Raw genomic sequence first — 13967 nt, 5'->3', positions numbered from 1 at the left:
TTATTCCATGTTATGTCTAGCTATTATTTCTTCACCTTCATTACATGATAGCACTTCATTGTTTGAATACACTGTGATAGTGATTTATCCATTCTCCTACTGATAGACATTTGGGTCATTTCCAGTTTTGGCCTATAATGAATAATGTGCACATTCTTGTGTGTGTTTTCATGCATATCGGAGTGCAATTCTGTTGGTTATAGGTAAGAGACAAATTGCATATATTCAGCTTTAGGAGATTTTGCCACTTTTTGCTAAAGTAGTTGTGCTAATCTTTCATCTGCAAGGAGTGTAGGAGAGTTCTATTTCCTCTGCATTCTTATGAAAACCAGGTATTGTCAGTTCAGGGGTGTCCAGCCCTTTGGTGTCTCTGGGCCACACTGGAAGAAGAATTGTCATCTTGCACCACACATTAAATACATTGTGACACTAATTACAAAAAAGTCTAATGTTTTTTTTTCTTTTCCAAAGTTCAACTGTATTTTTTTTCACATTTTTTAATTGTTCAAATACAGTTGTCTACATTTTCCTCCCACCACTCCCCCCTACCCCAGCCATCCCCACTTCTCACCCTTGATCTTATCCCCCTTTGGCTTTGTCCATGTGTCCTTTATACATGTTCCTTGATGACCCTTTCTCCCTTTTCCCCCATTATCCCCTCCTACCTCTCCTCTGGTTACTGTCAGTTTGTTCTTTTTTTTCAATGTCTCTGGTTATATTTTGTGTCCTTGTTTCTTTTGGTGATTATGTTCCACTTATAGATGAGATCATACGGTATTTGTCTTTCACTGCCTGGCTTATTTCACTTAGCATAATGCTCTACAGACCATCCATGCTGTGGTGAAGGTAGGAGCTCCTTCTTTCTTTCTGCTGTGTAGTATTCCATTGTGTAAATGTACCATAGTGTTTTTATCCACTCAATTACTGGTGGGCATTTAGGTTCCTTCCAGCACTTGGCTATTGTAAACTATGCTGCTATGAACATCGGGGTGCATAGGTTCTTTTTAATTGGTGTTTCAGGTTTCTTTGGGTATAATCACAGCAGTGGGAATGCTGGGTCAAAAGGCCATTCCATTTTTAGTTTTCTGAGGAAATTCCTTATTGTTTTCCACAGTGGCTGCACCAGTCTGCATTCCCACCAACAGTGCACTAGGGTTCCCTTTTCTCCACAACCTCACCAGCACTTGTTTGTTGATTTGGTTTATAACATAAAATTAACCATTTTGACTATTTTAAGTGTATAGTTTAGTGACATTAAGCATATTTATTCACAATGTTGTACAACCAACATTAGAATCTATTTCCAAAACTTTTTCATCACCCCAAACAGAAACTCCAGTTAAGTTATTAAACATTAAGCAATAAATCTCCATTTTCCCCTTCCCCAAGCCCCTGGTAACAGATAATCTATTTTTATCTCTATGAACTTAGCTATTCTAGGTACCTCATACAATATTTGTCCTTTGTGATTGGTTTATGTCCCTTACTGTAGTATTTTCAAGGTTCATCCATGGTACAGCATGTTTCAGAGCTTCATTCTTTTTCTTTGATAGAACATTTCACTGTATGTATATACTTTATTTTATTTATCCATTTGTCTATTGATAAACCCTTGGGGTTTTGCCAGTTTTTAAAATTGGAAAGTCTGTGTGTCTTTTTCCCCCCTCTGATTTGTAAAGTTTTAAAAACATATTTGTAAGAATAATGGCACTTTATTGGTTACAAGTTTTGCAAAATCTTTTACTCCTTGATTTGGTTTTTCGCTCTTATTTTGGTGCATTTTAAAGAACAGTGCTTAATTGAGTATTAATAATTTCTCCTTTTTTGAGTAGTGGTTTTTGAATCTTGGCTAAGAATCCTTTGCCGATCCCAGTGTCATGAAGACACTCGGTTATCTTCTAGAGGCTGTTTTTGTTTTGATCTACAGCCCACCTGCAATTGATTTTGTGTGTGTGTGTGTGACGAGAGTTGAGAGCCAAGAACTAAAATGTACTCTTTGAGGTGGTTTGCTTATTTATATTTATATTCAGTCTTTTTTTTATGTTAGATAAGTTCTTCGATGTGGTTTTACACTTCATTTTACCTCTGGGGTGGAGGACAGCGCCTTACACTTGGTAGGTGGGCAGCAAATGGTGTTGACGATGGGCAGGCCATGAAGGCTGATTTCCTGAAGGACCCTCTAGGACCCAAACAGAACACTGTGAAATCTGACTTTATTGTAAATAGTTTTTGCTTCCATTTTAGGGATTTACTTTAGTATCTCCTTTTTGGGGGAGGGTCTGTTACCTCCTCTTCCTCCTCTGTTGCCACTGCCATCTTTATCATTGTCATCTCCTTCATTAATATCATCTCTATCATCTGAAACTGAGACTGAGTTCTAAATCTCATGATCTTAATTTTATCATTATATAGTAACTTCCTTTAAAAATAGTAACTTTCGTTGGTAATAGCATTTTATATTCTTGAGTACTTTGCATCATAATAACACCACCTTACATTTGTTTGGTACAAAGAATTTTTTAAGGTAGAGTTTTAAAAATTTTATTTTGCTGAGGTATACTTGGCAGGCAGAATTGTATTTGTTTCAGGTGTACAACTGTATTTGTAAATATTGCAGAATGATCACCACAGTAAGTCTAGTTAACGCCTGTCACCATACATAGTTACAAATTTTCTCTTGTGATGAGAATTTTTAAGATTTACTCTCTTAGCAACTGTCGAATAGGCAATACAGTATTATTAACATAGTCACCATGCTTTACATTATATCCCCTGACTTGTTTATTTTATAACTGCAAGTTTTTGTGTTTTCAAAATTCCCTTCACCTATTTTGCTTACCCCCCCTCCCCTGCCACCTGGCAACCACCAATCTGTTCTCTGTACCTGTGATTTGGTTGTTGTTGTTTTGGTGTATGTGTGTGTTTTCTGGATTCTATATATAAGTGAGATCATATGGTATTTGTATTTCTCTGCCTGATTAATTTCACTTAGAATAATGCCCTCAAGGTCCATCTATAGTGTCTCAAATGGCAAGATTTCCTTCTTTTTTATGCCTGGATAATATTCCATTGTGTATGTACACCACATTTTCGTTATCCATTCTTGCACTGATGGACACTTAGGTTGTTTCCATGTCTTGACTACTGTAAATAACGCTGCAGTGAATGTGGGGTTGTATATATCTGTTTGAAATATGTTTGTTTTTGTTTCCTTTGCATAAATAACCCAAAAATGTAATTGCTGGGTCATATGGTAGTTTTATTTTTAATTTTTTGAGAATTTCCACTCTGTTTTCCATAGTTGCTGCACCAATATACATTCATATCAGCAGTACACAAGGGTTCCCTCTTTTCCACATTCCTGCTAACAATTGTTATCTCTTGTCTTTTTGATAATAACCATTCTAAAGAGATGCAGTGATACCTTATTGTGGTGTTAATTTACATTTCCTTGATGATTAGTGATACTGAGCATCTTTTCATGTATCTGTTTTCCATCTGCATGTCTTCTTTGGAAAAATGTTGATTCAGATCCTCTGCCCATTTTTTTCCTGGATTGTTTATTTCTTTTGCTGTTGATTTATATGAGCTCTTTATATATTTTGGATATTAACCCCTTATCAGATACATGATTTGTAAATATTTTCTCCCATTCAGTTGATTGCCTTTTCATTTCATTGATGGTTTCCTTTGCTGTGCAGAAGCTTTGTAGTTTGATATAGTCCTGCTTGTTTATTTTTCCTTTTGTTGCTTTTGCTTTCATCACCAAGACCAATGTCAAGGGGCTTACTACCTTTGTTTCCTTCTAGGAATTTTATGGTTTCAAGTCTTACATTTAAGTCTTTAATCCATTTTGAATTAATTTTTTTGTGTATGGTATATGATAGTGGTCAGTTTCCAGGTTCATTCTTTTGCATATGGCTGCACAGTTTTCCCAACACCATTTATTGAAGAGTCCTTTTTCTGTTGCATATTCTTGGCTCCTGTGTTGTAAATTAATTAACCGTATAGCCATGGGTTTATTTCTGGGCTCTGTTTTCTGTTCCATTGATCTTTGTGTCCATTTGTACAAGGAATTTTAACCTGTGGTCCAAAAATAGTATTCAGATAAGTCACAGAAATTTTGTGCAGAATACAGTGTTGTATACATTGATATTTTTCTTTTTCTTGGAGAGAAAAAGATGTATATTCTTTCATTTTCCAATAAACTATTGAGAAACCTACTCTATGCACACCACTGTACTAGGCATTGTGGGTTGTACAGAGTATTTAATATTGTCCCTGGTCTTAAGGAACTTAATACATGTGTAACTGTAGTTATAATTTATAGTTACATTTACAGTTAAAACTACAATTATTATTTGGAGATTTGTACAAATCAGAAAAGGAGTACTTGTGGAACACTAATAGTCAGAATCATGGCAGCAAATACAGTAGAAGTAGTAGTAGAAATGACTGAGTCCTTCAGTGTCACGAGGATGAGGATATAGCCAGGTAGTGGCTTTGTGCACTGCCTATCCCAGCCAGTGAGGCAGAACACCTTTGTTTCTTCTGTATTCAGTAGTTTTTAAGGGAAAAACAACACACTTACACACAGAGGGTTTATTATGCTCCAGGTATCTGGGGATAGAAAGATGAAAAAAGAATAGGGTTCAGTCTTCAAGACTTCATTCATGCTTTGGTTTAAAACACAAATGCTATTCAGCTCAGTGTGATATATAATGTGTTACATCAATGCTATGAGTGAAGTGTGGTCTCCTGCTCAACTTTCATTCATGCCATTTCCCTAGGTGGTATGGTTCTTGGGGTCTGCGAGCTCTGCAGCTGGCTACTTTGACCGTGTGTTTGAGTGATGGCATGGAGGCAGTGGCAGAAAGCAGAAGGCATCTCAGAGGTACTCCTGGTTCCTCAGGGCTCACATTCAGTGTGTAAGGGACCTGGTGAGGGCGACTAATAGAGGTCTGAGGATAGCATGAAGTCTGCATGTGCAGGGATTTTTAAGATCACAGATCAGGACCACTATGCAAGGGTGGGAACTGGCACATCCCCCCCACTATTTCTCCATTCAATACCACCACCACCATCACTGGAAAGGACACCCCCACCAACAGCCAGTGGTACCTTGCTGGTTACCAGTCTGGGTGTAGCCAGTTGAGGTGCTCTAGCAGAGGCAGTGCAGAGGTCGAGAACTTCGTGGATATGAGTGCCACCTCTCTTCTCTGCCTTGGGGTAGTTGGAGGACTCTCCCCCTCATGTAGTCAGACCCCCTCTTGAAGAAAAGTGGGACAAGGGGGAAGAAATCTGAAAGACCCATCATTTCTCTGAGCCATCCAAAAGAGACATCTATAGGGTTACTTGAAGAGGCTGTTCAAATTATGTGGATCAGCCTTAGATGACCAGATAGGACTGAATTCAGTCCGCCTCCTAACCTGTGCCACCCCTCTGGTTTTGGGATGGGTTGATGGGAGGTGAGAAGTAGTAAGAAAATCACATCAGCTTGAGAGAAAAGAGACTCTGCTTCTTTGCATATGTTTGTTTATTAACAAAGGGATTTAAACTTAAATCCCTTAAAATCCCTTAAATCCCTTTAAATTTAAAACTTACTGTTTTCCTTGTGAAAACACTTGGTTGAGATGCACGGCCAGTCCCACAGCATCTAGAGTCCTCACTGGGCCAGATTCTCCAGTCTTGAGTTCTCTCCTAGTTTTTAACTTAAGCTGCTGTACCAACATGGCAGCAAATGTGTAAGCAATTGCAAGAACTGTACTGCAGTGGTTTGTTGAATGTCAATAGGTGATCCTTTCTTCCAAGAAAAGCCTCTTTATTCACTTGATCACTGGGAGTGTTTTTAAAAAATACTTGGATTTGGCAGGCTTTTTTGACAGTGAGGTGCCCACAGTGAACTGAATGTGGTTAAACAGCTTGGAACACTGGAGCTGAATAGGCTCTGGGCACATGTGCCAAAGGGCGGCCAGCCAAGTCACCCTTCTTTCAGTGCCAGCTCTAACGAGCTCCGATTCTGCTGGTGCCACCACTGTGGATGCCGCTCTCAGTCACACACATTTTTGCTGCTTTTGGTGTCACAAGTTTCTAGTCTGGATGTCAAATTTCCATTAAGATCATAGCTTCCATTGTTGACTGCCCAGCGTGGGCCGTGCAGTGCCTGGGCATTTTATGTATGTTTACTAGCTAATCCTTAAGGCAAGCCTGTGAGGTAGATGAGTATCAGCCCTATTTCCCAGTGAGGAAACTGATTGTGCTTGTAGAGTAGAATGAATTTCAATACCTGGAGTTCAGTGCGTGGAAGATTAAGATAATGTATAAAGTGCCTAAACTGTGTTAGGCTCCTACAATCAGTAAATGGGTTGCATTTTCTCTTTGATGCTTTATTTAGCTTTGTGGTGGTTTTGTCTCCATTCTAGAGCCTAACTAGGAAATAATTTGGGAAACATTTGTATGAGCTGTGAGATGGGCTTTAAAGACCTTTACAACTCTCAGTATAAAAAGATTATGGTGCTCCTTCCTGTGGAACTCAAATTGAGACACTAAACTATAAAGTGAAGGTAAGCAAGTTCAGCAGAGTTTTGCTTTTTCCTTCAAGAGCACTATGTTGATCTTTGTTTTGGTATAGCAAACATCAACCTTAGAAATACCTTTCTCCCTCCTGCCCGCCCCCCCACTCTGTCTCAGGCTCCTGCCTGGCTCTGGTGTCCTGAGTATGTGTTTGGTGTGCATGTTGTGTACTGGAACACCAGCCATAAGAGAGTTTAAAATTTTATTTTTATTTATAGAAAATAAGGAGGTATGGTAGAAGATTTGTATGTTATTAAGTTCAAAAGAGAATGATGAAAAGTTACCGTATTTCTCTCCTTTGGAGATTACCAGTCAACAAAAACTGTGCCGGGCAGTTGTGTTCAACACTAGGGGATAGGAAAGGAGAACAAAACTCCGTTCCCGCCTTGGGAGAGTTTACAGCCTTTGAGAAGGGAAGGGAGAAAACACTTTTTGTGTGTTTACTGGGGATCAGTTCTTCAATATACATTGTGTAATTAGTCTTCACCACACCGTTGCCTTATTCCATTTTATAAGCAAGGAATTGATGTTCACAAAGGTTAAATTAGGTTATACCTCAAATCTTTTGGTTTCCAAACGTACCTTCTTCCTGCTTCAGGAAAAAGACCAATAAAATACTATTGTTTCAATTTGAAATCCTCCTTTCTCCTCTTTTTTTTGTCTGGGTCTGGAAAAAATGCTCATGCCTCCAGGTGTATGTTGGATGTCCGTCACCTCGCAGGTGGTCTCCCTGGGTGGTTTTTTTTTCCCTTCCCTGTCTTCATAGAGTGTCATTCAGACAACACCATTTACTGTAATCGACTCACTCATCTCTTTGTTTAACCTTCCCTTCCCCTCCTTACCCTTTGCATTGTGCTTGGTAGACAGCCAGTGCTTAATAAATATTTGTTTTATAAATAATAAGTGATAATTATATATTAGGTCAGGCTATAAGTGCAGCTGGAACTCAACGAGACTTTATGGAACAGGTGGGAGCTGACTGAGTCTTGCAGCACCTGAACAGGTTTTAGTCAGGCACGGAGGAGGCCAGGTACGTGAAACTGGGGAGGGGGAGGGGTGACACCGTTAGAAGATGTCACATGGAAAGGAGCATCGCTACTTCCCATTAGGAGGTAATGTGTTAAATTTGGACGCCACAGTTATTATTTCAGCTCTTTGAAAACTCCTAATGATGTCTCTTCTTTTGTTTCCTCAAAATTATCTTTTTGTAGCTATGGTAACTCATTTGAAATTCTATTATGCTTGTAATCTGTACATATGAACTATTTGCTTCAGCATTCTAAACATTTTCCTGTATAGTCAATAAAAATTCTATATTTACAATCTTCTCTTCTGGTGAAAATTGGCTTTTCCCTTTAGATTTCTAAAGATGATTTTAAAAAGAATTAGGAATGACAGCTTGACTAATAAATTACCATAAATAACCATCATCTTTGTTACAAAAGTTCATGACATTATTTGCTTGTATTGGTATATTCCTATGCAGTTTTTACTTTGAGAAATTTTGAACCCATGACACATATCACCCTGGTCCTTCTAATTTCCCTGGCTCCGAAGAGCCTTGCACCCTCATTCCTGACAGTTCCCATGCCTCCCACCCACCCCCTGGGGCCGCATCCCAGCGGAACACCCTCTGTGCCTCTTGCCTGGCTCCGGTCCAGCCAGGTACACTTCTGTGACCGCGCTTGTTCTTTCCAGTGGGCTGTTGCTTATCCTGTTGCTGACCTTCTTGGATCAGCCTGGCCGCCTAGTCTCAGACTGCTTGTCCTTTATGTCCCATGTCTGTCTGTGTGTGTCTTGCGGTGGCATTTTGTACCTGCAACCCAGATCACCTAGGTCACAGTTAGCAAACACAAGGCCCGTGGGCTGAATCTGGCCCTCCACCTTATTTTATACAGTGCTGCACCTTGTTTCTACCCAGCGGCAGTGCCAAGCTCTTGCTTAACTGTTAAGGAGTTGTTACATTTATACAGTCCTGAAATTACATTCCACCCTTAGAAGGTGACCTCGAGGCTGATGTGGCTCCCGGTGAAAATGAGTTTGACACCCTGACCTAGGGACACTAGATGGTCCTGTGTTTTCTTTTCTTCTTTTTAAAAAATATATTTTGTTGATTATGCTATTACAGTTGTCCCATGTTTTCCTTCCCTTTATTCCCCTCTGCCCTGTAGCCCTCCTCCCACCAGCATTCCCCCACCTTAGTTCATGTCCATATAAGTTCTTTGACTTTTCCATTTCCTATACTATTCTTAACCTCCCCCTCTCTATTTTGTTCTACCATTTATGCTTCTTATTCCTTGTATACTTTCTTCCATTCTCCCCCTGCCCCCTCCCAGCTGATAACCCTCCATGTGATCTCTATTTCTGTGAATGTATTCCTGTTCTCGTTGTTTGCTTAGTTTGTTTGTATTTTTTAGGTTCAGTTGTTGATAGTTGTGAGTTTGTTGTCATTTTACTGTTCGTATTTTTGATCTTTTTTTTCTTAGATAAGTCCCTTTAACATTTCATATAATAAGGGCTTGGTGATGATGAACTCCTTTAAGTTGACCTTATCTGGGAAGCACTTTATCTGCCCTTCCATTCTAAGTGATAGCTTTGCTGGATACAGTAATCTTGGATGTAGGTCCTTGCCTTTCATGACTTTGACTACTTCTTTCCAGTCCCTTCTTGCCTGCAAGGTTTCTTTTGAGAAATCAGCTGATAGTCTTATGGATACTCCTTTGTAGGTAACTGTCTTCTTTTCTCTTGCTGCTTTTATGATTCTCTCCTCTTTAATCTTGGGTAATGTAATTATGATGTGCCTTGGTGTGTGCTTCCTTGGGTCCAACTTCTTTGGGAATCTCTGAGCTTCCTGGACTTCCTGGAAGCCTATTTCCTTTGCCAGATTGGGGAAGTTCTTCATTATTTTTTCAAATAAGTTTTCAATTTCTTGCTCTTGTTCTTCTCCTTCTGGCAACCCCTATGATTCAGGTGATGGAACATTTAAAGTTGTCCCAGAGGTTCCCAAGCCTCTACTCATTTTTCTTGAATTCTTATTTCTTCATTTGGTTCTGGTTGAATGTTTAATTTCTTCCTTCTCCAAACCATTTATTTGAGTCCTGGTTTCCTTCCCTTCACTATTGGTTCCCTGTACATTTTCCTTTATTTCACTTTTCATAGTTTTTATTTTCTCCTCTATTTCGCGACCATACTCAACCATTTCTGTGAGCATCTTCATTATCAGTGTTTTGAATTTTGCATCTGATAGGTTGGCTATCTCTTTATATCTTATTTGTATTTTTTCTGGAGCTTTGATCTGTTTTTTCATTTGGGCCTTTTTTTTTTTTTTTTTTTTTTGGCATGCCTGTTTCGTAGTAAGGGATAGAACCTTAGGTGTTCACCAGCCTGGAGCAACCCACATCACTGTGTTGTGGTTCTGTATGTGGGGGAGGGGTTGGAGAGGGAACAATGCTGCTTGCACAGCTCTAAGCTTTCAGTCACTTCCTCTGCTTCCCACAAGCAAATTGGGCCCTTCTGGTGCTGATTCGTGGGTGGGTGGTTTGTGTGTACATTCTAGGACCCTGTGGATCTCTCCAACAAACTCTCCTGTGAGGCTGGGAGTTTCTGAGGCCACCTTAATCCCCACAGTTTTTTTCAGTCAGAGGTTTTGAGGCTTTATTTCCCCGCACTGGAACCCTGGGTTGTGTGTCTGTCTTGCTCCACAGGTGTACCTCCTGGTTTATCTGCACACGAATGTGAGACTCTACTCTGCCAGCCGCTGCCTTGCTGGGAGTTCTCTCTGCCCTGGCTGCCTGTCTCTGCCCCTCCTACTGGTCTGCATGAATGTTTGTTCTTTAACTCCTCGGTTGTCAGACTTCCATACAGTTCGATTCTCTGGCAATTCTGGTTGTTTTCTGTTTTTAAATTTGTTGTTGTCCTTTATGTTGTGCAAGGAGGCAAAGTGCATCTACCTATGCCTCCATCTCGGCTGGAAGTGTCTGGATATCCCATGTTTTCTTTTCTTTGGTCAGAGTATTGTTTAACCTTTGAATCTTTCTTTCCATCTGGGAAGTGAGGCAGGCTATACTTACCCCCACTGACTGGCTGGATTAGATGAAGAGGTGGCTGTAACACCTGGTACATGTAAGCCTTCACTCTTTCCCTCAGTCAGTCCTTGACAGTGTAAACCTTATTTTTTAAACATTTGTTCACTTATTCACTAAAACTATTTATTGAGTTCCTTTTTTGTACTGGGCCCTGGAATATAGCAGAGGCAAAAAGAGAAAAGAAAACCAGACTAACAACATCTAAGGCAGTTAAAAAAAAAATGAGGTAGCATTAAAATTGCTTTTTTGAAATCCCTGGTTCTTCTGAAAATGTTTGTTCAGCTATAAAATAGTGGTAGGTTAAGAGTACTGTACCTGATAGAGAAAGAAATTGTTAGAATTCAAATGTCCTTTTAAAAGCGTTTACAGCCCTTTGACTTGGTCTGTGTTCTCCAGGTCTGTAATGGTTTCCCGAGCGCAGCCTGTGCTGGCCTCTGTCTCGGAAACGCCGGCAGTTGCTTGTGTTAGAAAAGGAATTGGACCTGACTGTGATTAGTAGTACGGTTTTTATTTTTAATTGAGTGGTGCCCTACTCCTAAGAGCACTAATAAAAACGTGAACAATTTTGTCCGAGACAGTCATTGCTCAGTACTGAACTGAACAATGACTCTTATATCAATGGCTTATATCAACCACAGTGCCTTCCACGGGGAGGGTATTCAGGGAAGGTTTATGGACCCCAAATAGTTTATTTCTCTAGATGAGTGTTTTAAACTTCTCTTTTGGAGGCTTTATCAACAGTTACCTTTGATGTTTATCCCCAGTAGTAAACATCATCCTAGAGAATGTTCGTTTCCTTTTTCCTTTAACTATTTTTGTACTTTGGAAATGCAAAATTGTTCTGTTTGAATTGTGTTTATTTTTAAAATAGTTCTACATTGATTAGTGTTTACTAAACATTTAGCTTTCAAAACATATAACTGATACACTTGAGATGTATACTGAAAGGTATATAAGGAAATATTTATTGGTTTGCTTCTGAGTGTAACGTGGATCATTTCACACCAGAGGGGAAAACTTACCATTTGCAGTGGTTTCTCGTGAAAATTCATGCAGCTGTCGTGCAGTCCCAGGACTGAGACCCAGAAAGCACCTGCAGTCTTCTGGTTTCTCTTCCACGCTCAACGTCTTCTTCCTTCCCTCCTGGCTCCCCCTTTTTTCATATTATATAATAAAAAACCTAGAGAAGATAGCAGAATCTTTTCAAAACTATGTAGCATGTAAGTGGCAAAGTTTGGACCAGAATCCTGGTTAATGCTCTTTCCAGTAAGGTAAGGGAAATAAACAGCCAAGCAATATTTATTATTTTTTTCTTTGTTCAAACTAATTTTAACTTTAATAGGGTCAAAAATGATCTCTTTCCAGGGTCTTTTGGTCTCCACCTCCCTGTCACCCCCCCCAAAAATTACACAAGAACAATGTACAGACACCGCGAGTGCACACACATGTGTATAAATCGTGCACGGGGTTGTGTAATTGCGGAAGGGTTAGTTAAGCACAGTGGAGGTGTTGTGTGCACCAGAAAATACACACACTGGACACCCTGCCCTTTGCTGCCTTTCGGCTTCGGGCCTGTCCTTGTGTTCCAGACGGGGAAGGGTGAAACAGACAAGAAAATACTCAGACTTCGTTTCCGAATCTGCAGCAGCTGGAGTGAACATCAAACAGATGGGCTTTTCCACCCTGATTATCCTAACTTCCTAAATTTAGAAATACATGCTTTAAAAAAAATGTAAATTACCCGAGGGGGTGGTGTAGCACATGCCAGGCAGTGCTAACGAGTGCAAATAGATGTCATCTGCTGACTTAGATGAATCTCAGCTCCCACTTCTGGGTCCCTGTTATTTCAGTCCCTTTACATTTGTTTTATGTCACTGCTTTCCTTTCTGAAAATGTAGTGTCAAGCCTCTTTTTACAAGTAGATTAATATTACATTAAAATGTTGAGATTTATATGGTGTGGTAAAGCAAAATAATGTTTAATCTGTCTCATTACCCCAAGTTAATTCCTTTGAACTAGGGGAAGGGATAGGAAAGAGACATTACATGTGAAGTCTTTAGTATCTTACATTTGCATTTAACTAACAATGAATTTGGGAAAGGTACTTCCTCTGCCTTAAAATGGATGGTCTGGACGTCTATGATGTATGTACCTTTCAGTTACAGAGTTTTTAACTGAAGTCTATAAATTACCTGAATCTATAAAATTATTTTGTATTGTGTTGTGTCCCTAGAATCTAGCACAGTGTCTGGCACATAGTACATGTTTAATAAACATTGCCAGAAGAATCAATACAGTGTTTTATATTCCATTAACAAAATTCACAGGACAAATTGTTTAAGAACTAAGTGTTTTATGGCTGCTCTGTCCCTATTAGAAAATTCTATTTCCCTCCTCTATCTTATAGTTAAGTGGAGGAGCTCAACAAAGATCCAAGGACATAAAAAAGCAGTATCCAAACAAGTGAGGAGGTTTGAATATGCACGTCACTCACCATTAGAGTGTGAGTTGTGTGGGAATTCACATTTTGTGTCAATGAATATGTTGATAGAACCACCTTTATTCCAAAGTTAGAGGCAGGAAAGCAGAAAACGATCTATAAGGCCATCACTAAAGGAAGTAGAATGATCACGTTTGCAAGGTGAGGGCAGAAGCAAGTCCAGATGCTTCACGTAGGGGACAGCGGGAGTTCAGGAAGCAAGAGGTCGGGGGAAGGGCAGGGACATGAGAGAGCTAGCCTTTCTGGGCAGAGGCAGTAGATACGCAGTGTTACAGAGGCATAAAATAGTCTGGGAGCTCAAAGGAGTTCTGCATGAATGGAGGGTAGTGTTCAAGAGGACCAGAAGCTGGAGATGGGGCTAGAAGGATAGGCAAGCACCAGACATCTGGATTTTATCCGGTGAGTGGTGGGAAGCCTTCCAAGGGTGTTAAAGAAGAATAACTTGCTCAATTTTGCTCTTTTAGCAATCTGACTTTAGCATCAATGTGGAGAAGTAGGCCAGGAGGGAGACAGGGAGATCAGTTAAGTGGCTTTTATGCTAGTTCAAGTTCATGTGAGATTCCTCATAAATGTTGATGAATTAAGTATAAGTCCAAGAAGAAGGACACACTCTTGATTAGTCTGAAGAACTAGACATAATTGCTACTTCAGCTCCCTCCTTGCCCCACCCTCTGCTGCAAAATAAATGAAGACTTGTACAGAGAATATTTTCTTCTCAGAATAGGAGGACTGTAAGAAGGAAAAGTTACATTTGTGGGAGTTTCATTAATATATGGATATATGTGGGTAGTTGAAAGGTTATTAGTGTT

The 13967-nt window shown here is 39.7% G+C and overlaps 1 protein-coding gene across 5 annotated transcripts in view; it reads left to right on the top strand.

Annotated features, from left to right (window-relative positions):
* Positions 1-13967, top strand: part of IGSF11 (immunoglobulin superfamily member 11) — a 146139-nt gene that overhangs the window by 20902 nt on the left and 111270 nt on the right. Inside the window, exon 1 of one of the 5 annotated variants that reach the window (XM_053918400.2) lies at positions 4862-4894. The exons of the other annotated variants lie outside the window; for them this stretch is intronic. The gene's annotated coding sequence lies outside the window, so the exon portion shown is untranslated. Of the gene's footprint in view, positions 1-4861; positions 4895-13967 lie in introns of those variants that run through there. 5 annotated transcript variants of the gene reach the window in all.

Source organism: Desmodus rotundus, chromosome 2, assembly GCF_022682495.2.
Source record: "Desmodus rotundus isolate HL8 chromosome 2, HLdesRot8A.1, whole genome shotgun sequence".
In the NCBI taxonomy this organism is placed as follows: domain Eukaryota; kingdom Metazoa; phylum Chordata; class Mammalia; order Chiroptera; family Phyllostomidae; genus Desmodus; species Desmodus rotundus.
The sequence above is the reverse complement of the archived record's forward strand: the minus strand, read 5'-3'. Positions and strand labels throughout refer to the sequence as shown.